This window comes from Myotis brandtii, unplaced genomic scaffold (genome assembly GCF_000412655.1).
Source record: "Myotis brandtii unplaced genomic scaffold, ASM41265v1 scaffold328, whole genome shotgun sequence".
In the NCBI taxonomy this organism is placed as follows: domain Eukaryota; kingdom Metazoa; phylum Chordata; class Mammalia; order Chiroptera; family Vespertilionidae; genus Myotis; species Myotis brandtii.
Genome location: NW_005362626.1, coordinates 1,467,163 through 1,492,614, shown reverse-complemented (window position 1 = coordinate 1,492,614; position 25,452 = coordinate 1,467,163). Strand labels below are relative to the sequence as shown.

The following is a 25,452-nucleotide window of genomic DNA, read 5'->3' as shown; positions in this document are numbered from 1 at the left end:
AGGGGCGCGGGGCTGGGAAGGGAAGGGAAGCCGAGGCGCCGGGAGGGCGAGGGTGGCGCTGTGGGTGCCCCCACTGGGACTGAGCCGGTTCTTCAACTAGTTTCCACCCAGCACGGAGTTCCTGAAGCCCGGGAACCAGCTCCCCTTTGCCTCGCCAACTTTGCGGACCCATCGGGAAAAAAGGCCACAGGGTACCCGATGGGAGGATGCAAAGTTGTGCCAGGAAACTTTTCCTTAGGAGATGGCAATGCAAGGAAGCGGCCTGAAAGTGGTTTGGGGGGTTCCGTGCCGTTTCCCCCGAGAAGTGCGTCCCTCACCAAAAGGAAAGAGGCGCTCCTGGGCTGAGCAGAGGTTGGGGCGGCCAGTGGGGGACAGTCACCCACAGGTCCCCGCTCCTCGGGCCGCTCTCGGCCCGGGAGTGTCCATCTGTGTCCCATGTACAGGCGCTGGGCATCCTAATGCATTTCTGCGGACAGTGGCCGGCAGGCTGGGCGCGGGGTTCTTGGCGAACTAGGGCAGGGAGCTGTCAGCTGTCAGGGTAGCTGCCTCGGAGACTTAAAATGAAGACATTTCCTGTTCTTATTTGTCACCCAAGTATTCATTCGCTTAAGAGCATGGTTAGAGATTATCAAATGAAGGTCGCGGAGTAGATCCTCTTACTAGCGAGCGCACACCCTCAGCCACTTTATTTTAGCTCCAGCATAAGCTGGGCTTTCCACGAAAAACACACATGAAAAACTAATCACTAATCAGGGTGGCCTTAATTAATTAATTAACTGAACTCGTTCGAAAAAAGAATCATCGAGAGGAGAGTGCGAGCACACTAAGCCGCCTAAGCAGGTGTCTATTCAACAGCAAACAAGTATAACCATACAAAGCAGATTACTTTTGAGTTCTGTTTAGAAACACAAGGAAATTGCCATCAACTTCAGGCCTTAATGGGAGCTGTCCACAGTGCTGAATGGCATTAGCTGTGGAAAACCCCTAACTCCGGCCCCACTGTTAGCTCCAGCATAAGCTGGGCTTTCCACGAAAAACACACATGAAAAACTAATCACTAATCAGGGTGGCCTTAATTAATTAATTAACTGAACTCGTTCGAAAAAGAATCATCAAGAGGAGAGTGCGAGCACACTAAGCCGCCTAAGCAGGTGTCTATTCAACAGCAAACAAGTATAGGCATACAAAGCAGATTACTTTTGAGTTCTGTTTAGGTCTAGGAACACAGGGAAATTGCCATCAACTTCAGGCCTTAATGGGAGCTGTCCACAGTGCTGAATGGCATTAGCTGTGGAAAACCCCTAACTCCGGCCCCACTGTCTCACTGTCTGAGATAGATTCTGTCTCAGAAATCAGTAGCCTCGATTGTTCGTGCAAAGAGTGAATGGATTTCTGGAAGTGCATAATTTTGAAGTTCTTATTTGCAAATACACAGCAATGTCCAGAGGAGAACTTATGAAACCTAACGGTATTTATAGTCCATAGAAAATTAAGAGTTTGACTGAAAGAATGTTCATACTAAAGGGATCGACTAAATATTCCAATATGTTTCCTCCACCAGGAAGACACTTATAGGAACAAACTGGTAAATGACCTTGTCATAAAGTATGTAACATTGTCCTGTTCTTTAGAATTTTAAAGGTCAGAAATTATATATAGGATATTACCTCTCTCAATCCTCAGTGGAAATATGTTGCAACATATATTACCATTTTTTTCATAACAAAACTTTATATGGCAAGAGTCTTCAGTCTTAATAACAAAAGTAAGCATGGTCTTTCCTGAAATAGATTTGGTTCAGTATTTACATGCAAATAAAATGCTAAACTTTAATTTCACCCTCAATGAAATGATTTCAAAGGATACGTGTATGTTTTTGAGCAACATGTAAAGACTACATTTTTCAAAATGGTGTCATATATCAAACAGTTAAACTTTTACCACTTACTGGATAAAAATATAGCCCTATCTTTCAGGAATTGGAATAGTGTGCCAAAATCTTTTGAATGAATGAAATTCATGAAATTAAAGATTCTCTACACTTTCCCAAGTAACTCATGAGACAAGCTATCTATTTATTTTTTAAAATATATTTTTATTGATTTCAGAGTGGAAGGAAGTGGGAGATAGAGATAGAAACATCAATGATGAGAGATAATCGTTGGATGGCTGCCTCCTGCATGCCCCACACTGGGGATCCAGCCTGAAACCTGGGCAGTGCCCTGACCAGGAATGGAACCATGACCTCTTGCTTCATAGGTTGATGCTCAACCACTGAGCCACACCTGCCAGGCACAAGCTATTTCTTTAAAAAGAAAGAAATGTTACTATAAAAGGGAAGAAACTGAAATCAAATGATGGAATCATGCATTTTAAAGAAATGGGAGATGACAAAGAAGTGAACTGATACTCTAAACAAATTCCATTGTGGGGTAGTTTGGAATGTGTGAATAACTGCATTGGAAAAAGAATGACAGACATAAATTAATAATTACTAACTGGAAGATATTTTAAAATAGATTTTAAAAATTATAATTAAAATATTTCTAAAGTAACAAACTAAGGAGATAATCACATAAATACTTATTTGAAAGACAAAATTCTGACAGTATTTTTGCCTAAAGGAAAAGCAATGGTGAGTAATCTTCAACACAATAGGTATGTTGTGGGCAGGATCTGTGCACCTCAAGGCCCTTTTCTGAGGAAGACACTTTCTGGGAGGTTCTTAGCTATGATTCCTGCAATGCCAGCCTGACACTCAGTCAGCCCACACTGCTGCTTGTAGCCTGGGCCTGCTGCTCCAGGGCAGGTCTGGACTTGAAGACTGTGGCTAATGATCTAGTATCTCTCCCTTCTCCGGATGATTTCTCTCCACTTTCTGGTCCCTTGCCACTTCCTGGGACAGCGGTGGCGGGGCTGTGCTCCCACTGAGACTCCCAGAGAGCTAGCGAGGTGCCTCTCACTGGGCCCAGGAGACCTATCGCTGTGTCTGGCAGGTGGTTCTCTCCCACCTCAGGTGGAAGTAGAGCAGAGGCTCGGTATTTCCCTTCTTTCTCAGGAGAGGATGTTAGAGAACTCTAGAGAGGAAAGTAGAGTCAAATCCTATCCATACTGTTAAAAAAACTGGGTGGGAGCTAGAGAATTGAGTGAAAAAAATCTTATGTTTTTGTTTACACCATGGTTTCTAATCACCCAAATGAGGGCAAATATAGTTACTTAAAGAATAAAATCACACTGACCTTTGCATAGCGAGGGCACGGTGACAGTCTATTGACTTTCTTGTGAACAAAACACACAGATACAGGGTATGGCCAAACAATGTGTACATACTTCAACAGCAGATAGCTCAGTGTTGAAAATGAAATGTATTTTAATAAACACTGCCTTTATATTCTTCAAAGTGTGTGTGGGATACTCTATATTTAATTTGGAGATTAAATTTGATTTTTTTGATATTAGTAACAGTGATTATATATTTATTAGCTAACATTTTACTTTTCACTTATTTAATTAAAAAAAAAGTGACACAGGCCAGGCATTGTGCTTCACGGCCAATCCATAGTTGTGATATAATCATTGAAATGGATTGAAAGAGTACTACTTAGAGTACTTTTGTGGATGGTTTTTGTTATGTGATTAATTTACTTTGGAAGAATTTATCACCAGACTATGGGCTATTTCGGGGATTCCAACATTATTAAAAACAATACTCCTTTTCCATATATATTGCCTGCCAACATCTTGCAGGTTGGGGAGATTTCATAGCTCCATGTTATTTCTTCCTCTGCTTTTCATCAATTAGTCTGGATAACTCCGTGCAGAGCTTATTGCATCATCGGGGCCACAGGTCCCTAGAGATGGGAGTCGCTTCCTGAAGAAGAGACTTTCTGGGTTTCCACCTCCGAGTTGCATTCACAACTGTACTGGTGTCAGGGGTCACTGATGTGTCCCTTAGTGAAGGGAGCCTTCACCCAGATTCCAGTTAATGGGGGAGACCTTTTGTTTCCAAAAGCCTCTCAGGAGGAAGCAATCCCACCCTCTGGGGTTTAAGGACTAATTAGCCTATTGTTGTTACCTTTGTTCTCCCAGCAACACTGCTCCCTCCTTTCCTTCCCTTTCCATATCAACACAGGCAAAATTAACCTGAAGGATTTACTTATTTTTTTCTGTTAGATGTACCTTTTTATATCTTAGAAATTCAATTAAGTTTTTCTTTTTCTTCCTGGCTCTAACAACTTTTAGGCCCAATTAAAGTGAAATTATTGGAAATATTTGGAGGTATGAATTTTTTCAGTTACTTTTTCTTAGTATACATGGGAGTTATACAACTTCAAGTTTTATTAAATATTTCACTCTTTAATTGCATTTATGACAATACAGTTCTATTATATTATTAATATATTATGAGATGTTTTCCATTTTCTTTCTGAGCAACTTCCCCTTTAAACCTACTTTTAAACCTACTTGGAATAATCTGAGCATCATTTGGGAAGATGTACTTCCACCAATTCATATTTTAGTATATGGAGTCGTATTTATGAACTAGAATGTTGAATAACAATGACTTTTAAAAACATTGGAACTTATTATTCTCATCGGTTTATTTAACAAAGCCAAATTAAACTATATCTGCTTGATCAAAAATGTAAACCAAAATAGCCCCACTAACACCAAAAGTCAATTTACATAGTATTTGTAATGCTTCGTTATTCCACTCAATGAACCTATGTCCCAAAGTGGGAGGCAAACAGAATATATCTGATGTGATTTTCATGTGAACATTTTTCCAATCTAGCTGTCATTTTTGTGTTTAACAGATAATTCACTTCGTTATTTAGAAAAACAGTTGGGCTTAAGATGAGGATTTTCTTGTTAAGGACAAGGACTCCTCATGAAGACTCCTGAACATTTTCAGGCTCTGTGACAAGTTTTCATTTTATCTTTCTGTGTAAAGAGGTAGCAGACTGAATTAGGCAGACACCATACAGTTTAGGAGCAGAGCCAGTGGGAATGAAGAAAAAAATCTGCATGCACTAGGGAAAATGACTATTTCCACTTACACTACGTACTCTTCTAAAAATAATTTTCTTTGTGAGGGCATCTTGATGTACAGCTTATCATTACTGTACAGAAAAAAATGAGGGGAAAATGGTGATGCTCAGTTGAATTTTCTGTTTTTGCAAAATAAACCTTCCTGGTTGTGTGTGCATGTGTGTGTGTGCGTGTATGTGCACGTGTACATGCGTGTGCATGTGTGTACATATGTGTGACATAAACTATTCAAGGGATATCTGTGTACAATTATGTGTACATAACCATGGAGAGTGAGGCAAAACTAAGTTAACAATTGTGAGTACATGAAACACAGAGATTGTTCTTGTATTATTATTTATTAATCATTATATTATTTTTCATATGAACAACTATAAGCCTACTTTTGCTCCATACTGTATATATGTTGACTATTTTTGAGTTGAGCATGTATCTGAACCATTTCGCCAAAGTTTGAGTGACAACAATTGATTTCATGGCCCTTTTCAAGTTTATTAGTTAATTTTCCCCTAATATGCTTCAATCCTTTCACCAACTAACTGACCACTCAGTGAAAGCAAAGTAGCAAAATTCTGCATGCCCTAGATTTACAGTTTGAAAGTCTTATTTCCATAGACCTGGCTTTATTTGCCGACATTAGCAATAACTCTAAAGAAGTAAGGCTAATTAGACAGACAGTGGTAGCACCTCTTGACACATTTTGTATACCCATGTTCATTTTCGGTATTTGGTGTTATATACAGTGCTGCAGCAAACATCTTTGTGCATTAGTCTTCATTATATCCTTCGCTGAGTTCAGGGAGTGGAATTATCGCCTGTGAACATTTTAGAGATTCTATACATAGGGGTTTTACCAGATAATACTGCCACCAGTGGAGACACCTTGTGAAAGTTGAAGAGTGATGTAGGTTCACCAATGGGGATGTTCCTGTTTAGCTATGCACAGGCAGTTCTGGACAGAAGCAGAACTATCCTCTATTCTGTTCACCATAGAGTGGCAAGACAAGTGACGTTATATAATGTCTAGCAAAATACTCATTCTGCTTAAAATCCTTTAAGCGATTTTCACCTCATGGCACACATAAACTACTAAAATTCTGCAGCAAATGAAAAAATATATATTTTTGCCTATTTGACAAAAAAATAGGTACACTTTTTATTGGTTTACAAAGAAATAGTGATTATCTACTTTTTTTTTTTTTTGCTCCAAAGTGACTTTTAAAAAGTCAGGTGCCTATCCTTGTTAGTAAGGATTTCTGTTACCAAGAATTAACCAATCAGACACAACCATATTGTACAGCATGACCAATAGGATGAAATTATGTCATATGACCTATGTATTTATAGTTTAAGAAGGCATTTACACCTGATGGCTACTGTTGTGTTGGCTGTTGTCATTTTTTAATTTGACAGTCTAAGGGAAAAGAGGTCAGTGCCCCTGACTAAGCAGTCAGGTATTGAATGTTTTAGAAATTCTAATGGCACACCAGTTGAAAATTGCTGCTTTAGAAGTTTCCCATGACTGTTAGAATACATTTGACAAACCTTCCATAGCTACAAGACCTTGCATAATTCCAACTATCCCTGCAACCTCATCATACTCCACCTGCTTTCTCCCTGTCTTCCAGCCACATGGGGGAATTTGCAGCTCCTACAACACACCGAGATCTCGCCTGCTTGTTTTATTTTAGTGTGATTTCACCCCACTGCTTGAAATTATCTTTTCACTTTTCATCATTCTGCATCATAGCTAGTTTATCCTTGTCAACTGTATTTCAGTTTAATCATTGTGATCACCTTCAGCACCTTTTTCCTTTCCATTTTCTTTCCGGGCCTCTTTTTTCAATAATAATTTATAATTATGTTTTATGTATGTCCCTCCATTAGAATTTAAGCTCCATTCATTTTTATATTCCTAATGTCTTAAACATGCACATAGTATCCTTTTTTTCCTGCTCAACTTCCTCAGATGTTTTATTTTTAAACAGGTCTTGAGATATAATTTACACACTATGCAACCCACTCATTTAACTTTATGATTCAAGGTTCTCTAGTAAGGTCACAGTTTGCAACCATTACCACAATGAATTTTAGAGCATTTATCACTCAGAGAAGGAACCCCATACCCATTAGCACTTATTGCTATCTTTCTCCTCTCCTCCTGCCCCCATAGCTTTCAGCAAACACTAATATACTTTCTGCCCCTATAGATTCTTTTTATTCTGGACATTTCCTATCAATGGAAGCATACACTATATAGTCTTTTCTTATAGGATTCTTTCACTTAGCATAACGATTTCAAGTTTCATCTAGGTTGTAGCATGTTTCAGTACTTTATTCCTTTTTCTGCTGAATACTATTCCATTGAATGGTTATACCAACTTTTATTTATGCATTCATCAGTTGATGGAAATCTGGAATGTTCTTTTTTTGGTCATCGTGAATACTATCCACGGGAACATTCTTATACATTTTTTTTGTGAAGATATATTTCATTTATCATAGAAGTGTCATTGCTGGATCCACTAACAGACTTTTAACAAATATTATTGAATGAATGGACAAAGAATTAGTCTCCAACCAGGGTGTGCACACCTTTTATCTTAGCATTAATAAACCCAGACAAAGAAAGCCTTTTTTTCCCTACAGTAATACCTGGCATGCCCTCCTTACAGCCACCTGCAAGTATATGTCCCAACTGCTACATTTCCCTGCCCAATATACAGACAACTGACTAACTGCAGGCGGTTAGCAGCATGAATGCGGTGATGTAGATGGAGTGTAAGAACTGGGCCAGGAATTCGGCCCTTCTGAGTCTTAGTTCTCACACTCCAGCTCTTTTACCTAAAAAGAAACAAGGCTGCCAGTATAAATAATTCTCCAAACCTGCATAAAAACATGGTGGAACAAACCTAATCATTTATTTTTCCTCCCTCTTGAAATCATTGCAAAATATATGAAATAAACACAGATACATAGACAAATAGAAGAAAGAGGAGAAAGCAGAGAACAAGAGATCTCAAAAGCATTTTGGAAAATAGAAAGCTAATGGAGAAATTATTCCACTTCCACAATCCTTCACCTTTCAACCCCAGAAGTGTTCAGGACATGAAGTTACTGGTTAGGAAATAGTTTCCAGGAACGACAGGCTGGACCCAGAAGGCCTAAATAAGGGTCTCCTTAGCAAATCCAGAAGTCTCATTTCTGCCATGAGAATGCTCTGAGTCAGGTCCGTTCTGCTCGGGCAGGAAATCAGAGAAAAATGCCTCCAGTGGGAGACATTTCAAGGTTTTCCAGTAAAAATGTTATCTATTCCCTAATGACCTTGCAGAAAGCCTCACCTATGCACATAGAGACTGTAATCATATCTTCATATCCCATCATCTAATATGATCTGAAAAGAAAAGATTAGGAGACTTTGGAGACAAATCACCATCATAAACGAGAAAGCCTAATCATATAGCAAAATTAAATCCAGAGAACAGAGGCGTTTGGGATAAGGAGAAATTACAATATTAAAAATACTCTATCAATGATATCTTTAGGAAGGCATTTTATCTATATAACTAGAGGCCCAGTGCACGAAATTTGTGCACAGGTAGGAACCCTAGGCCTTGCTGGCAATCAGGGCCAATCTGCGAGGTGACCAGTGGGACAATTGGGGACCCCCACTCGCACCTGCCTTGGCTGGCCTGGTGCTGCCCGCTCGCCAGCCCCAACCCCCACCACCACTGCTGGTTGGGGCTTGCGGGCTGGGGGCAACTCCTGTGTTGAGCATCTGCCTCCTGGTGGTCAGTGCACATCATAGCGACCAGTTGTTCTGGCGGTTGTTTCACCGTTCGGTCAATTTGCATATTAGGGTTTTATATAGATAGATAACAATGTGCTGTGGAAATGGTACCAAGAATAAAAAAGAGCACTTGGATAAAATAAGTTGGTACATAAAGTCTAGGAAACCTTTCATAGTTAAGGAAAAAAGAGAAAAGAAATATAGGATAACTTATAAAGTAAAAATCTATAAGAAGAGTTCCAGAATAAGAAAAAAAATTGTGAAAATGGACATATGAATTAACATAGACATTTTAAACAATATATTTGGACAGCAGGGAGTGAAATGTCATTTTGAGAAACTCACAGAGTGCTCAGCTTGTGAAAGTCTCCACCAAGAATCACTGCACAGACGTGTAGGACTCTACCCAATAGGAAAAAATCCTGAAACTCTCCAAAGAGAAAGTTACATATTAGGAAGCTGGAAACATACAGTGAGCTAAATGCAATGTAACAGTCTACAAAATTCTGAGAGAAAGTGATTTCTAAAATACTTGGTACCCTGCTGTGATATGAAGATTAAAGACATTCAAAATTCAAGAATTCAAATCTTCACCACTCCTGTGTCCTTTTCATGATGTGCTCTGGCAAAACGAGGACCTACACCAAGATCATGTGAAGACAGAAGAGGAGACATGGGCTCTAACACAGAGTAATACTGAAAGAAAGCCTGAGGAGCAATCTTGAGTCTTGAGGGAAACCAATCTAGATGGGGCAGGAGAGCAGAGGGTCTGGCAAAAGGCCTTCAGGAGAAAGAAAAAAAACTGATGAATTTCAACATTTGAAAAGTAATGTTAATAAGTGTTCCAGAGATAATTTGGAACAAGATATTTTGGACATTGATATAAATGCCTATAGGGTACACTGAATACTAGCAAATGAAAGACCTTTATCAACTCCAGAATGATTTGAAGATGCATAAAAAAGGGGGAAAAGTCACAGTGCGTTGTCTGGCTCAACAGTGAATCCCACTTAACCTGGTAACCATAGTCTCAAGAAGTTGATTTAAGCAAAGAGTGTGGTCTATTTATTCTGGGAGGGCAAGAGAAAGGTGCATGAAGATTGGGAGCGGTAAGAAATCAAAATCCTCATGTGTCATACTTGGAAATGAGCAGGGTTTACAGTTTATTTTATCAATTGCAAATTACACATTAAATAGCCAAAGGAACAATTGGGGTGTTTGAATTAAGAGTGTGTGTGTGTGTGTAGAGTGAAAGGAATGGGGCAGGGTCTATATGTTTTTTTAATAATCCTTCAATACTATTTTAATTAAAAAAATACTATAGATAGGCTTTGAGGTAACATATAGTTTTTCTAAGAACACAGACTCTGGAGCCAGGATGTTTGGGGTACTATCCCAGCTCCACTACCCCAGCCTTAATTTCCAAACTTTTTGAAAAATGTTTCCTCATTTTCCTCCATAAAATACCTGTATCATATCAGCTTTGGGGGAAGAGATGTACTTTATATTTATATTATAAATATTTATAGAGTGTCTAGATATGTAGTGCTTAGGAATTATGCTCTGCACTTATGCTATATAAGTGTTAGCTGTTATTATGAAAGTGAAATTGAAACAGAATTAGGGCACGTGAACTACTTGAGAAAGAAAAGACTCTTCATACACACTTGACAGTCTTCAGAATTCCTTCAGCAGATGTGTCTGTGAAGGCAGGGCCCTGCAAGGGACAAGCTACTCTGTTTTCTTTATCTTGGTGGAAGTCTGGTGGCCGTTTCCCTGTGTGCTTTGTGAAGCAGGATCACTCAGGAGGCAGCGAGCCTTGGACACTTCTAATACATCCTCTATTTGCAATGTTTTCCAGACGTAACAGTATTATCTCTCACTTTGGTCTAGAATACCACAGCATCAAACATTTATAAATAACTTTTAGAGAAAATTCTAATAGCATTGCATGTGTTCCTTTCTGTTCATCTTTATTTTCATCGGAAAATGGCATAATTGTACCATTTGGGATCTTGTTTCAAATCAGTTAAATGTTATATCTGAGCCAAATAAGATGATTCATAACTTGCTACATTCTTTTTGATTGTCAAAGTTAATAGTCATGAAAAACAGTTATTTAGAGATATGGGTTAAGAAAGATTGCGAATTTGAAACAATGATTTTTAAATCTTTTTTTAAACCTCATTTAGAGCAGATGCCACTTACTGCCCTTAGAGAATGTTTAGCCTTGTTTTTTGTTTTTGTTGGGGTTTTTTTTGGCAGAAAATATCCCTAATTAAAATTGCCCAGGCTTAGTTGTTTGAGAGGCATGATCAGAGGCTGAGAAAATGAATTTTGCAAGTTTTCTGAGTAGTGCCTATAGGGAATGAGTATTAGCTATATTTGCGATAGAAGAGTCATTCGTTGTTTAAATAATTATTTTTATAAAGCTTCTTTGTTCTGAGCAATAAATTTGGCAATTGTCTTGGCTAATCATGTAAGTAAATTACAAAAGAAGATTAAAAACATATATTGCTTGGGATTTAGGTGTAGTTTTATTTATATAAAATAGTTGAGATATATGCTAAAAGCAACTAATTATGGCTGCATATGTCTTAAGCAATATAAATAACCCATAATTCTGTTAACAGTAACTATTGATTATATTAATCATTCATGGGCATCCATTTGCCTTACTTAGGCTTCCAGGCTCGTAGAGCACTTACAAAATCAAATGAAGGCTGTGGACCCTTTGCCCTGATAAAGTGCATATATCCATGCAATGTTGTCTGTGATTTCCAGAGGTGGGGGTTCCCTTCGAGCACGTTGATTTTTGGACCCCTAGTTAAGACTGCCCGAACTGTTTAATATTTGTACACAGAAATATGATACTAAAAACAATGTATGGAAGATATGGGCAGGCAGTTTAGCTTGGACAAGCCATTCGATAATCAGAGCTGTAGCTAGACAGTCTCACCTTGAGAGGGAGAGGATTCCAAGTCAATCAAGTGGTTTGGTGTTGAGGCTCCAGACCTTGTCAGCTGGGATGGAAGAGAGATTGGTTCTGGGCAGGTCAGCCAGGGCAACAACGCACAACATTATAGCTAGAAATATATTTGTGGTGAGAGGAGATAAATTATTTTTTGCATAGGCTATTTACCTACCTTAAGAAGGTGGTTGAACCAACTGAGAAATGATAGAATTAACTCTAAAGTTTAGTAAGGTGGCTGATTATAAGATAAACATATTAAAATATATCAGTAACTTTCCTAAATGTTAATGACTGTGATGGAGGATATAAAATAGAAAAAAAATTACTGGATACAAAAACCAAAAATATAAATTATATATCCAAATTTGAAGATTTCAAATCCATATAAAAATATGTTATATGAGAAATAGTATTTGACTAGAATACTTGAGTAAAATCCATTTTAATGAGCTTGCAACACAATTAAATCCATATAGGTTTACATTTATAAAAGGTAAAAAACACAACTGAAATCAGTGTTTCTAGAGAAATATTAGTGGATTGTTTAATAATATCATTATGGGGGAGAACTGTCCAACATGGGACTCCAGACAGTCCTGCAACCTTGCCAAAGGGCAGTGTGACCCTGTATAAAAATATTAAAAATATAAAGGCTAGTAAATTATCTTATAAAAATGATCTACTTGCAAATATATGGATACAGGATGAACCCTATAGCACTTTTTATACTAGTAGAAAATTTTGAACAAATATAACCCAAGTAAAATTCCAACCCTATCCAAAACCCCTGGTTATCAGCAACTCCTCATATCCCATCCTGCCTTTTCTTATAGCACTTATAATCTAGCATACTAAATGTGTTGTTGATTTAATTTAATTATTCTCTTCCCTCTTCTGTAATTTAAGCCTCACTTAAGGTGAGGATTTTTATAAAAATTGTTTTAAACCACTGTTTTCCCAGGGCCAAATGCATGCATGACACAAAGTAGGCACTCAATAAATAGGAATGAATGAAGACATGTTGGCAACATTATGCTCAATCTTGGCTTTTATACACAATTCCCAACAACCAGTTGGTCCTTTTCCATGTATTTCCTACAAAATTTTAAATTTAGTGTGAATAGCCCAGTGATGGTGAACCTATGACACGCGTGTCAGAGGTGACACGCGAACTCATTTTTTTGGTTGATTTTTCTTTGTTAAATGGCATTTAAATATATAAGATAAATATCAAAAATATAAATCTTTGTTTTACTATGGTTGCAAATATCAAAAAATTTCTATATGTGACACGGCACCAGAGTTAAGTTAGGGTTTTTCAAAATGCTGACACGCCGAGCTCAAAAGGTTCGCCATCACTGGAATAGCCTAATCTAATACACAGAAAGATGTATTTAGAAATAAAATTTGAAGATATAAATTAATATACATCCATGCTTATATTAATTCTATTTGCTGTACTTCTTGTTTTTAATGTAGTTTTTAAAAAATCAGGGATACATTTTGTGGCTCTCTTGGATGGCTTTTGTTTCTTGCAACCTTATATTTAAATGTCATTGCTTTTGGAATCAAAGCTATCTTCATCAAAATAGACTGGAAAATATATTTCTTTGGGCAATGACATTTAAGAAGAAATGACATTACTTTCTCATATGTATCATTTGTTTTTCTTTTGCCAAAATATGCTGCCTGGTATAACAGTGCACATTTCTTTTCAAGTTTTATTGAATAGAGATGGGAAATGACCACTGTCTTTATAGGTATAATTAATAAAATCCTGAGTCCATGTTTTGAAAGGGGATTAACTTTTATTTTTAACTGTGATGAGTAGATTATTTTATTGTATTCACCAAACTTAAAGTAAAGAAAAAAATTCCAACCAAAATCTTTCTGAGTAAACACTCTTAATTTGGTCCTTGTATTAAGTTAATGGCCAAGATAGCATAGATCTTGATACAGGAAAATTGAAGTTGACATAATTTTCTTTTTTAAAAAAATATATTTTTATTGATTTCAGAGAGGAAGAGAAAGGGAGAGAGAGATAGAAACATCAATGATGAGAGAGAATCATTGGCTGCCTCCTGCATGTTTCCTACTTGGGATCGAGCCTGCAACCCAGGCATGTGCCCTAACCAGGAATCCAGCAGTGACCTCCTGGTCCATAGGTCAACGCTCAACCACTGAGCCACGCTGGCCGGGCAAAGTTGACATAATTTTCAAAAGGAAAAGGGACTTGAGTCTCTGAGAAGACAGTGGTAGTTTAGCTTTTGCACATAAAAAAAAACAGATCAAGAAAATAGATAGCAAAACCAGAAACACCATGGGCAACTTTTACAGTTAAATTCTTCTCATGAATCTGAAAGAAGAATAGATTGGGACAAACCTATTGTAAGACCTGGGTTTTTGAACCTCCACCTATGTCGAAGGAAGGCAGTCGTGGGAAACAAGGTCACCTGATTAGCCTGAGAAGAGGTGGCCCTCCCATCTAACCAACAGGCATTTTCTGGGAGAGCAGTTCAGAGTGGGCTGGAATTGTCCAGTCCAATAGTAAGAGGTCTGCCATAATCCAAAGTCACATAATAGTAGTTTCTCTAAAAGATATGGTATTGTGTTAGCTGGTTTGGCTCAATGGATAGAGCATCGGCCTGTGGATTGTGGGGTCCTAGGTTCAGTTCAGATCAAGGGCATGTACGTTGGTTATAAGCTCGATCCCTGGCCCTGGTTGGGGAGCATGCAAGAGGCAACCAAGCAATGTGTCTCTCTCACATCGATGTTTCTTTCTCTCTGTCTTCTCCCTCTCCCTTCCACTCTCTCTAAAAATCAATGTAAAAATATTGGGTGAGGGTTAACAAAAAATAAATAAATAAGCAAAAGTATTATGGTATCATAGGCATGAATTCACTCATTCAGTAAATATTTGCTGAGTGCCAAGTGTGTATTCAGGGACTAGTAGATGCTTTAGTTACAAAAAAGAACGAAACCAAGTCACAGCCTTACCATTCATCTCATATATTGTTTTAAATCATCAGAAATAATATATTACATGTATTTTTTTTTGGTGGAAAAAACAGTTACTCTACTGGGGTAAAAATATCTCAGATTTTTAACATTTAAAGTGTTATTAGCTTATTGTCACACTGTTGTGATTCCAGAAAGCAAAAAAAAAAAAAAAGATTTTCAGGCTTATTTCCAAAAAGTCAATCAAGTTGAAAATTATTTCAGAACTGTGTGCTTAAAAGAGAGAAAAATCCATTGGAAAATAGCAGAGCAATTTACTTATTGACTGAAGTATGGACTGCCTCTATATTTCTCTCCACTGTAAATTGAAGCTAATTGATATGCCTTCTGTATCAACAAACCATGTTGGAAAGAGAGAGAAAAGCTCTTAACCTACTTTTTTATCTTCAATTTTTAACTTTATCCTGCTTGTTAATTGCCTGGGTGTCCTTTAACCATCAATTTTCATGATTCTTTCCCAGAGGCTTGGTTTAATTTTAAAAGTGCATTGTATTTAGCCCTAATTACGTGAGAGCTCACTGCAGGCAAATGGAAAGAGATCGTGGTGACCAAAATGTGGCTGTCAGGTAGTGCCATGGATCTCTGAAGCATGTGGCTGTAAACACTTAGTGACTGGGAAATACAACCACATAAGGTAGTGTTTTGAAGTTAGTGACTTTTGAAAGTAGAGTTTCTTCCTAGAATATAACTTCACTGTGATTTTTTAAATATATATATTTTTGGAATTTCATATTTTTTACATTTCTCTCATTAAGCTGAGCACCCACATGGTCTCAAATTCTTTTCACAATCAATAACTGGACACGAAATGGTTCTACTTTATCTCATGTAGAATAAAGTTTACAGAATATACATTCTGTGTGCCTAGAAATGCTGTCCATTGTTTTCTATGAGAAGCATGCTAATATGCTGGCTTCCCTGCCTACAATCAATCAAACTTGTATGCATTATCTGTCAGTTATTTTTACATTAATGTAGGGGGAAAGAATTACTGTTAAAATGTCTTGCCTAGTTACACATGAGAAAAGCAACAGTCAGTGGTTTATTCTACAAAAGATGGTCAGATGCAATATTACCTGCTGAGTTCTATGTGCCAGACACATTCTAAGCATCTTGATTTATATGATCTCACTGAGTTCTTACAGCAAACCTATAATAGATGTCATATTATAGCTCAGAAAACCAGATTATGGAGAGGTTAGGTAATCAGACAGCTTCTAAGTGGAGGAGCTGGGATTTGAACCTGAGAATCTGGCTTAGAGCCCAGGGTCTTAACCACTATCCTTTGTCCCAAAGGAATTCAGTTATATCCTGATTCAGCAACTCAGTGTTTTTCTTGACTTTATAAAAAAATTTGTTAGAATTTATATATTCTTTTTCTGTAAGAATCATAGATATTTAGCTGATAGTCTTGAGTGGGAAGTGGTGCCTCATTAACTGAATATTGGCTGAGGTTTTCTGAGAGCTTTATTTTCTATTTTGAGTTCTTCGTGTTGGATTGGATCCTATCTATCAAAACCCAGTTATTCCAAATGTTCATTTATTTTTCTAAAAAGCTAAATACTTGACAGTAAAGAGTTAAGAGTAAATTTTGAAAATGGAAATGTTCTTATCCAGGAAAGCAAATAAAATGAAAATAAAACTGTAAAGATTGCTTTTGATTCTACTTAAGTTTAATAATCCAGAAAATATAAGTACTAGTGAAAACAATTATATTTCCTAAAAATACTTTTAATTTTCTTTTATTATGTTTTCCTATATTCTTTTAATTGGTAGTGCTTATTTAGCAAAATGAACAGACTATTAAGTGAAAATAGCAATGTAGAGCTGCACTCCTAATGAAGCCATTGGGAATGGGTGGAAGTAAAAAGAAGCTGTAAAACTTTAGCTACAGATATTACTGAAGACAGACATAGTTATTACACAAAAAGGTAAACATTTGCCATTAGGTTACAATCTGCCACCATATAAATGCTATATGTTACATAGCTTATAAATTGGAGTTTATTAGATGATAATGGATTACAGTTGCTTGGGAAAATTTCAGAAGGTTATTATAATAATTTAAATCTACTGAAAAGAGGCATATAAGAAAGACAAGAAAAAACATGTCTGAGGAATTATGTGGCAGATGCCTGAGAAACTTCCCGAAATCTGCAGTCCTGTCATACCTCTGAGATCACTCCCTCTAGCTTCTTGAGGTCTGACAACAGGCTCTTCCACCTAATGGCATCCCTGCATGGAAATAAGTATGTCACTCACCCCCCTTACTTATTGGGACTGTGGCGCTATAGAAATTACCTGAGGAAATTAAATCTCACACAGATTTAGAAGGAAAAAAGCAGATACTGGAGGAGTTAGGAAAAATCCTGCTGAAACTTATATGTTTAAAAATAGCGTTAATTTTAAATTCTTGGGAAAATGAGATAGGTGATAGTATCAAAATGTCCTATAATAATGGATAAGTACAAATGCATTTCATCATTTATTCTATCTCAGGTAAACTTAATTTCTTTATCTATAAGAAACAAGCTCAAAACACTAAACATGAAATGAAACAAACCCTTGGCTCTCAAGTAGTGTTCTACTTCCATAGCTTACCTTTTACATTTACAGACATTTCAAAAGAGGAATTTATATTCACCCTCTCTCCCTTGCTTATCATTTCTTCTACACGCAACATGACCTGCTTTTCATTTGAGCAGTATGCTGAAAACACCAACCAACCAAGAAATCTTGTAAATGTCACTTAACATACTTGCTTCTAAATTCCGTGCCCACTTCCCAGACCTTATTAATATGAACCCTATTGGCACTTGGCACTTCTTGACTTCTCTGACCCTTATTTCCTCTGATTATCTTCCTACATCTCTGCCCACTGTTTCTTAAAGTCCCTATCAGGATCTAATCCTTTCACCCTTAGCTTAAATCTTGTTGGTCCTCAAGATCTAGCTTCTAAGCCTTTTACTGTACATATTCTCCTTGGTAAATATTATCCATTACCATGTCATGAGTTGTCACTACCTATATGTTAATGAATCCCTGCTCTGTTTCTGTCCAGGCCATATGCCTTTGCATCAGACCACGTATCCAAACTATCTCTTTGATTAATTATGTCAACTTTGACCTGATGGCTAAATCTGCCCTCCAGCTCATGTTTCCTTAAGGACTGAATGATTAGCCCAAAATATCAGTAAGTGACGTTATCCTATTTTTGTGCTTGAGTTTTTATATCTAACCAGAGGCCTGGTGCATGACATTTGTGCACTGGGTGGGGGTGGAGGGGTGTCCCTCAGCCCAGCCTGTGCCCTCTTGCAGTTTGGGACCCCTCAGGGGATGTCCGCCTGCCAGCTAAGGCCCACTTCCCACTGCTACTTGCCAGCCATGAGCCCAGCTTCTGGCTGAGTTGTGCTCCCCTGTGGGAGCACACTGACCACCAGAGGGAGCTCCTGCTTTGAGCATCTGCTCCCTGGTGGTCAGTGCGTGTCATAGCGACTGGTTGTTCAGCTGTTCAGTCGATTTGCATATTAGGGTTTTAGTATATAGGATGGTAGAAGAGAAATTGTTCACAATGGAAAATGAGCAAATTACTTGGATGCAGGTAGATGAGAGGAGCCATACAGAGATAACCCTTAAATCACATTAGGCTTCCATGGCTCTTGAAGGTAAAGCTGATTTAATACCGTGGGATGATCCAGGGAAAGGTCAGAAGGTACAATTGAATATAACATATGAGGCTGAGAAGAGGAGCATAAATTTGCCCGACCATCTGGGTGTGGGTGTGTGTTTTTTCTCGAGCAGTTCAGCATCTCTGTGTACACACAGAAACTTTAGGTTGTAGCCTAGATCCATGTGTGGGTGTGGCTGGTGGATGTGTTTGAGTGAAGGATCAATTGTACTCAGTGGACTAGAGAATGAGTGCTCTAGGTGATCCACCATGAGATGTAGTGTGTTTGGGAAAGAAATAACCAAAAAAGATTTGAATGAATGGATAATAGCTATTTTATGACTAGCAAATAGAGTGAGAGCTAGGACTTTGCTGACTTAAAATATCTTAAGGGACAAAAGTTAGCTTCATGCCATATCTGAATCAGAAGCAACGCCAGTATCAGACCCCATATTATAGGGATGCTGCAAATTATCTGGAAGTATGTGGCAGTATGTCTCCTCTCCCAAGCTATATATTATAAAACTCAGAGTAGTAATGAGAGTATTGGTTCCAGAAAGGATATCTAATCATATTTCCCAGGAAATTATATTATCACTTATTTATAGTTTCTAAGTAGTAATAGTTGTTTGGAAATTCTGAAGTTATGTGCCTTCTACATATGACATATAGTAAGTGCTTTTATATCCACGCTTCCCTTACTGAAAATGCAAAAATTCTGTACTTCTTTTAAATCCCACAAATGTTTTTAAATTGTACTGTAAAATATATTAAGAAAACATTATTTTTACGATGTTGAAACATTTTGTCAATTTGTAACACCATTTCCTGATCTATATGTAGTGACTAAAATACAGTTAAGATCATGTTAAATTAATTGTAAGAGGTGGAAGAGACACAAAACTTTAATTATATCTCTTAAAAATGCATTGCATTAGTCCTGGTATAAGTCACAAAATACTCTCTATTTCAGTCTTACAGAACTTTTTTAGAGTTCATAATGTAAGCCTAACATTAAATCATGAATAAATACCATAAAGCATGCAGGTAGAATATATTTAATGAAGTATATTTTTTGTAGAATGTATGTTTTTCTTGTTTTATACATTATTCTTTTATTGAGAAGTTTTAATAATTGCCTCCATAGAGAATTGTGTGGCACTTAAAAAATATAGACCTCTAAGTTCCACTCATAAAATAGATTTAAATGATTAAATTCTAAATTTTTTAGTATTTATCCCAAAGAGATAATTCATATAACTCATAACAAGTAGCTTAATTTAAGTCAAATTTGTGTATAATTATAAAAATTAGCATTTTAATACTAAAATTGAAAGCATAACTATCTCATGGAAGGTTAGTACTATACTTAAAGGTTTACATTTATTATTAAATGTCTTAATTTTTTGTTTCATCAAAGAAAAAGAAAACATTTTGCCTTTATTATTAAAAGAAAAATCACTTAAAATGTGAAAATAAATAATGGGAAATAATTTGGGGAATAGATGTGTTCATGTTTGAATTGTGAGTAATGAAATAAAGGTTAGTACTAGAATGCTTCTGCTGTGTCTTGTGGTTGCGAGCATAAAGTCAAGTTTGTGATGGTTGCCTGGAGGTCTATTTTAGAATGTTTTATCAGTTTCTGGTAGCTATAGAAAACTTTATTTGAAGACAAACACATTTCTCTGTCACCTCTGACCCCCAACTTGTGATGCTGATACAAGCAAAGAATTGTGCTCCTTGAAAAAGCTACTAATGACTAGGGATGCTTGGGTGGAATTTGAAAAGATAACCTACAAAGCTGCAAATGACCCAAGTTGGAACAAATTGTGCAACTGAATAAGCTAGTATGGAATTGTAAGCCGAAGTATGAAATCAGTATTAAGGAGTCTATACTGATGTAAATAATAACTGAGTTAATAAATCAATGGAAAAGAGACAAAATTCCCTGTCCAAGAATTTTAAATAATTTAAGCTATTCAAACTTTCAAGGAATGCATTGTGACTCCCCATTCTCTAATTGTGAGCTGTCAATGGTGATTTATTTCAAAGAAAGAGTGAAAATAGGACTCATTGTACTGGTGAGAAACCTGACCAACACAATAGAGCCAGGTGATCAAGGTTATGTTGAGAAACCATGTTGCTAGTTAGGAACTCTCTTGACATGACGTGATATCAATCTCTGGGGTCTTCCTTCCAAAATCCCAGAACCCCAGTGTAATCATAATAGAAACATCACACATCTAAATTTTGGAGGGTATTTTATAAAATATGTGACCAGTACTCCCCCCAAATATCTAAGTCACCACAATCAAGAACAGTCTAAGGAACTGTCATAATCAAGAGGAACTCAGACATGACAACTGAACTCTAATGTGGTATTCTGGGCAGGATCCTGGGGCAGAGAAGGGACATTCGGTATAAAATAGGGATCTCTGAATAAAGTATGAACTTCGGATAACAATAATGTATCTGTGTACAATTTCTCCCTAGGAGGACTTATGTTTCCCCAGGCTCTGGTTTTCAAATCTGTACACCGACTCCTAAAGTTTTCCCAAGCTCTGGCATCACTTCTAAGTTTCAAAAGATTACAGTTCCAACTGCCTCCTGTCATGTGAACTTGAAACATATTAAACTCATTATCTCCAAAATTGAATTGCTAATCTCCCCCCACATCCACTCTCAAAACTGTCACATTATCAGTTTCTAGTTTCTTTGGCATAAGACACAGGAGCTTTATCTGACTCCTTCAACTCCCTTCTCCTGGAAATTGGATAATCATACATCTTACCTAGTGTTCCTTCATGGGGTTCTTTACTGCCTCGTCTTCTCTGCCTTTCCCTAATTAGTTTCCATATTACATTTCTTTAAAATTGCTGTGTTCTCTCCATTCTTGCTTTGATACACAAATGACTTGTACACAACAAAACTCTTATATTTGAGAAGACTGTTGGCTCTGTTCTAGGTTCATTTTCCCCAAGGAAAAGATGGAGATCTAGACTGAGGGCGTTTTCTCCTGGGTATAGCTGTAGATAATACCAGTATGGGAAGCTCGGCATTCCACATCTAATCTAGTCTTCTTTCCACTGTGTCACACTCATTCGTAAGTAGTTGTGTGTTTTTTTCCCTACCACCCAGAATTTTTTTTTTCTCAATAATAAACACAAATATGACAAAACACAATAATAGCAGACCAGTATGTTGGCTTAAATGCATAACTAATGTTTTTCCATGAAAATTTTTTAAAGGAAAAAGCAATTAAGTTGGAAAATATTCTACAAAATGCCAAAATTACCCTTATTAAATAAGACTCCTGTTATTCAATAGAATGCTTGATTGTTCATAATGGTTGAATTTAATAAATGGATTATCATCTAAGTCCAAATTATGATCCACCATCTAGGATGTTTATGCATCTTCAGTAGTAGATATCTGGAGTGGAGTCAGAGATGAATATATAATTTTGCATTTGTGACTATTTTGATAATATTATTTTCAATCATGTCATTCCTCTCTGTAAAAGGAAAATTATGCTATGTCTATGGCATAAAAATATTTGTATATGTGTGTAAAATGCAAATAAATACAAATCAAAATAAATGTAATGCATGACAGAGAATGGAAAAAACCCTGGGTTAGTGACTAGAAAACCCTCCTTCAAGTCTAAGATTCCACTAAATGGTAAGTCACATATCATTGTTTCATTCAGGTTTCCCATTTGTAAACGTAGGACTGATAAAACATTTCAATATGTCTCACAGAACTGTTGAGGAAATACAATGAGAATGATTATTGTGAAAATACTTTATGAGTGCTAAGGTGGTTTTATAGCTATTGTCTGACAAACTCTTACACCGTGATAGTAGTTTGACAACTGCATGAGAAGGTACCAAAGCATTCTAAGTATTCTTACTGCACCCCCTGAAGCTCAGTTCTTGAATCCACTGGGGTTTATAGGACCAGCCAGGAGGGGTTCCGTGGCTCCTCCTCCACCTTCCAACTATGCTGGTTAAACTATAAGTCCTTGTTTACTTTTAAGAATGTGTGGAATCTGTTTACATTTCTTTAGACTTTTAACCTAGACAAGATTTCTGTATTTAGTTTTTCAAGTCATTTGTCACAAATTAGGCTTTTCATTTCTTTAATTATCTCCCCCCTTCTCCTATTTTTTCTGGGCATCTTCCAGCTTGTCCACATTTTCATGATATTTAGATGCCCCAACAGAAAAATATTCAAGTGACAGTCTATTCAAATATAGACTGGAATTGCAATACCATGTCTTCATTTCTTTATTGATTCAGTAGATAGAGAGTTCATTGTAGTTGTAGGCATTGTGTTCTACAATGGCGATATAGTGGGAAGCAGAAATAGGTGTGGTCCCTGACCATAGTACCACTATAGTTAAATAAGTAGACCTGAAACAATTGTCCACATACATTTAAAACACAAAGCATTTGCCCATCTGGGTCTGGTGCAGTGGTTGAGCATCAACCCAGAATCCAAGAAGTCACTGGTTCAATTCCTGTTCAGGGCATATGCCCAGGTTGTGGGCTTGGTTCCCAGTAGGGAGTATGCAGGAGGCAGACGATCAATGATTCTCTCTCATCATTGATGTTTCTATCTCTCTCTCCCTCTCTGATATCAATAAAAATATATTAAAACAACAATAAACAAAGCATGTGTATGTGCGCGCATGTGTGTGCCTGCGCTCATGAAGGAAAAGCCAAGGTCCTTAGGGAAAAGCCAAAGTACTTAGGAAGTATAAATGGGCACCGGTCCCATCTGGAGCTCATTTCTTCATTCAGTCTCTGGACACTTCTCTAGGGCTTATGATGTGTATGGTGCTGTTGCAGAGGTGTGTGTGTGTGTGTGTGTGTGTGTGTGTATTTATTTTAATGCAGTAGAACAAGACATGGTCATTGCCCTTCATAAAATACCAAGGCATGGCTTGTGAGAGTTATGCCCACCCAAATGTGTTCTGCAATCTTGTATGAAGTGTGAGTAAGTGACTTGAGGACATGTTGATGCTTTTTATTGACCAAAAATTAAAATGCCAAGCAAAAGCAGAGTGCTGGATAACAAAATAGTTTTACTTGAAATCTTTCTACATTCATCTTCCACATCATCTTCCACCAATTTTCCCTACCCTCCTTAGTCCCACCCAGAAAGACACTTTGGAGATGCCACTGCTTGCACCTGGATTAGGCTTGATACATTCAACGGCCCATGTACCACAAATGTTCTGAGGGAAAAGGGGAGTGACCATGATTTGAGACCCTGGGCCATGTGCTAGGGGAGTTGCTTATCCACTTGAAGATGGAGAAGGTGAAGACAAGGAGAATGGGTGAAATGTACTCCCCATAGTCTCAGGGAGCAGTTGTGCAGATGAAGTGAAGGAAAGGATGTGTGCAGGGGCCATGGCAGGGGTGGGCAAACTTTTTGACTCGAGGGCCACAATGGGTTCTTAAACTGGACCGGAGGGCCGGAACAAAAGCATGGATGGAGTGTTTGTGTGAACTAATATAAATTCAAAGTAAACATCATTACATAAAAGGGTACGGTCTTTTTTTTTTTTTTTAGTTTTATTCATTTTAAACGGGCCGAATCCGGCCCGCGGGCCATAGTTTGCCCACGGCTGGGTTAGAGTCTAAAGCTCCATGACCAGGTTGAGGATTAGTGTGAGGAAAGGTCAGAGAGATTGAGTAGGAATATGAATTTAGACATTTACATCAATTTTAAGTTGCCAACAGTTTTGGCATGATTTAATTTTCATAATCATATTCTAGAGGTTGATATTTCTTTTCATGTTTTACGTTATTATATAACACCATACGGGTTTTGAAATAATGACTTTTGAGTTAGTAATCTCAAGATACAACAAAATAATTATTTCAAGAATTGCTGTATTTGACAAATATATAAGATCAGTTCTTGAGTCCTTTCTCGCCTCTCCCCTCCCCCCCCCCCCACCCCCGCAATTATCTCTCTGGTACCAAGAAAAATGTGAGATTTTATTTCTCCACAGGTTTTTTGTTTTTGTTATTTGCTTTTTTAGCTGTTGAAGAAACTAAACACACAACCTGTCACTTTTTTGAAGGCAGAAGCTATGTCTTTAAATAATGAACTGAAATGTATACATCACAAAACCCTCTTACAGAATCGAGTAAATTTTAATCAGTTTAAACATTTCCTGCAGGTCACTGGGGTACATAAAAAGCAGGCACAACTTCCACCTATTAGTGGGATTCAGTTATCTGAGCAACATCCTATTGTGGATATATTTCTGTTGAAGCAAAAAGAAAAAAAAGTTTAATAAATGCCACAGAAAAAAAGAGGAAGGGAGAAAAGGCATTATAGTTATGCGGAAACATACACATGAATTCTTGGTGGTGCGTATTCATTCAACTCATTTGTAGGTGATTGAAAATTCCTCATAGTACTGGCTGTTCTGCTTAAAATATGCTCCAGAGTTTGTGTGAATTGCCCAGACAAGTAAAGAAACTTGGTCCTCAATTCTTAAATATTGCTCACACATTCTTGATACTTATTACATATGGGAATATATGCTTCTGTTAGAAGCATTTTCTTTCTTGACACATAACCCATTCTGCTCCACAGATAAATATATAGCTGCCGGTGGGGGAAAACTTCAATGGACTTCAAGTATGGAATGACATGTTTAAGTATTATTGTTTTAGAAAAAAAAACATAAACTAAATGGAAATGGAAATGGTATTCCTATTTCTCCATCCATGTACAACCTAAAATTCATGGAGATGAATAATACTAGCTTTAAAAGTCTACTGTTAAAATAAATAGGTAGATATCAACTATTTAAAAATATTTTGAAGAAAATAACATGGTATTATATAAAATTTATAAAAATAAGCAGAACTTAACACCTTTTTTTTTTTAATATATTTTATTGATTTTTTACAGAGAGGAAGGGAG

General features: G+C 37.1%; 1 protein-coding gene across 1 annotated transcript in view; it reads left to right on the top strand.

The window, feature by feature from the left end:
• HCN1 (hyperpolarization activated cyclic nucleotide gated potassium channel 1) overlaps positions 1 to 25,452 on the top strand; it is a gene marked incomplete at its 3' end in the record, with an annotated part of 302,392 nt that overhangs the window by 314 nt on the left and 276,626 nt on the right. The window lies entirely within an intron of this gene.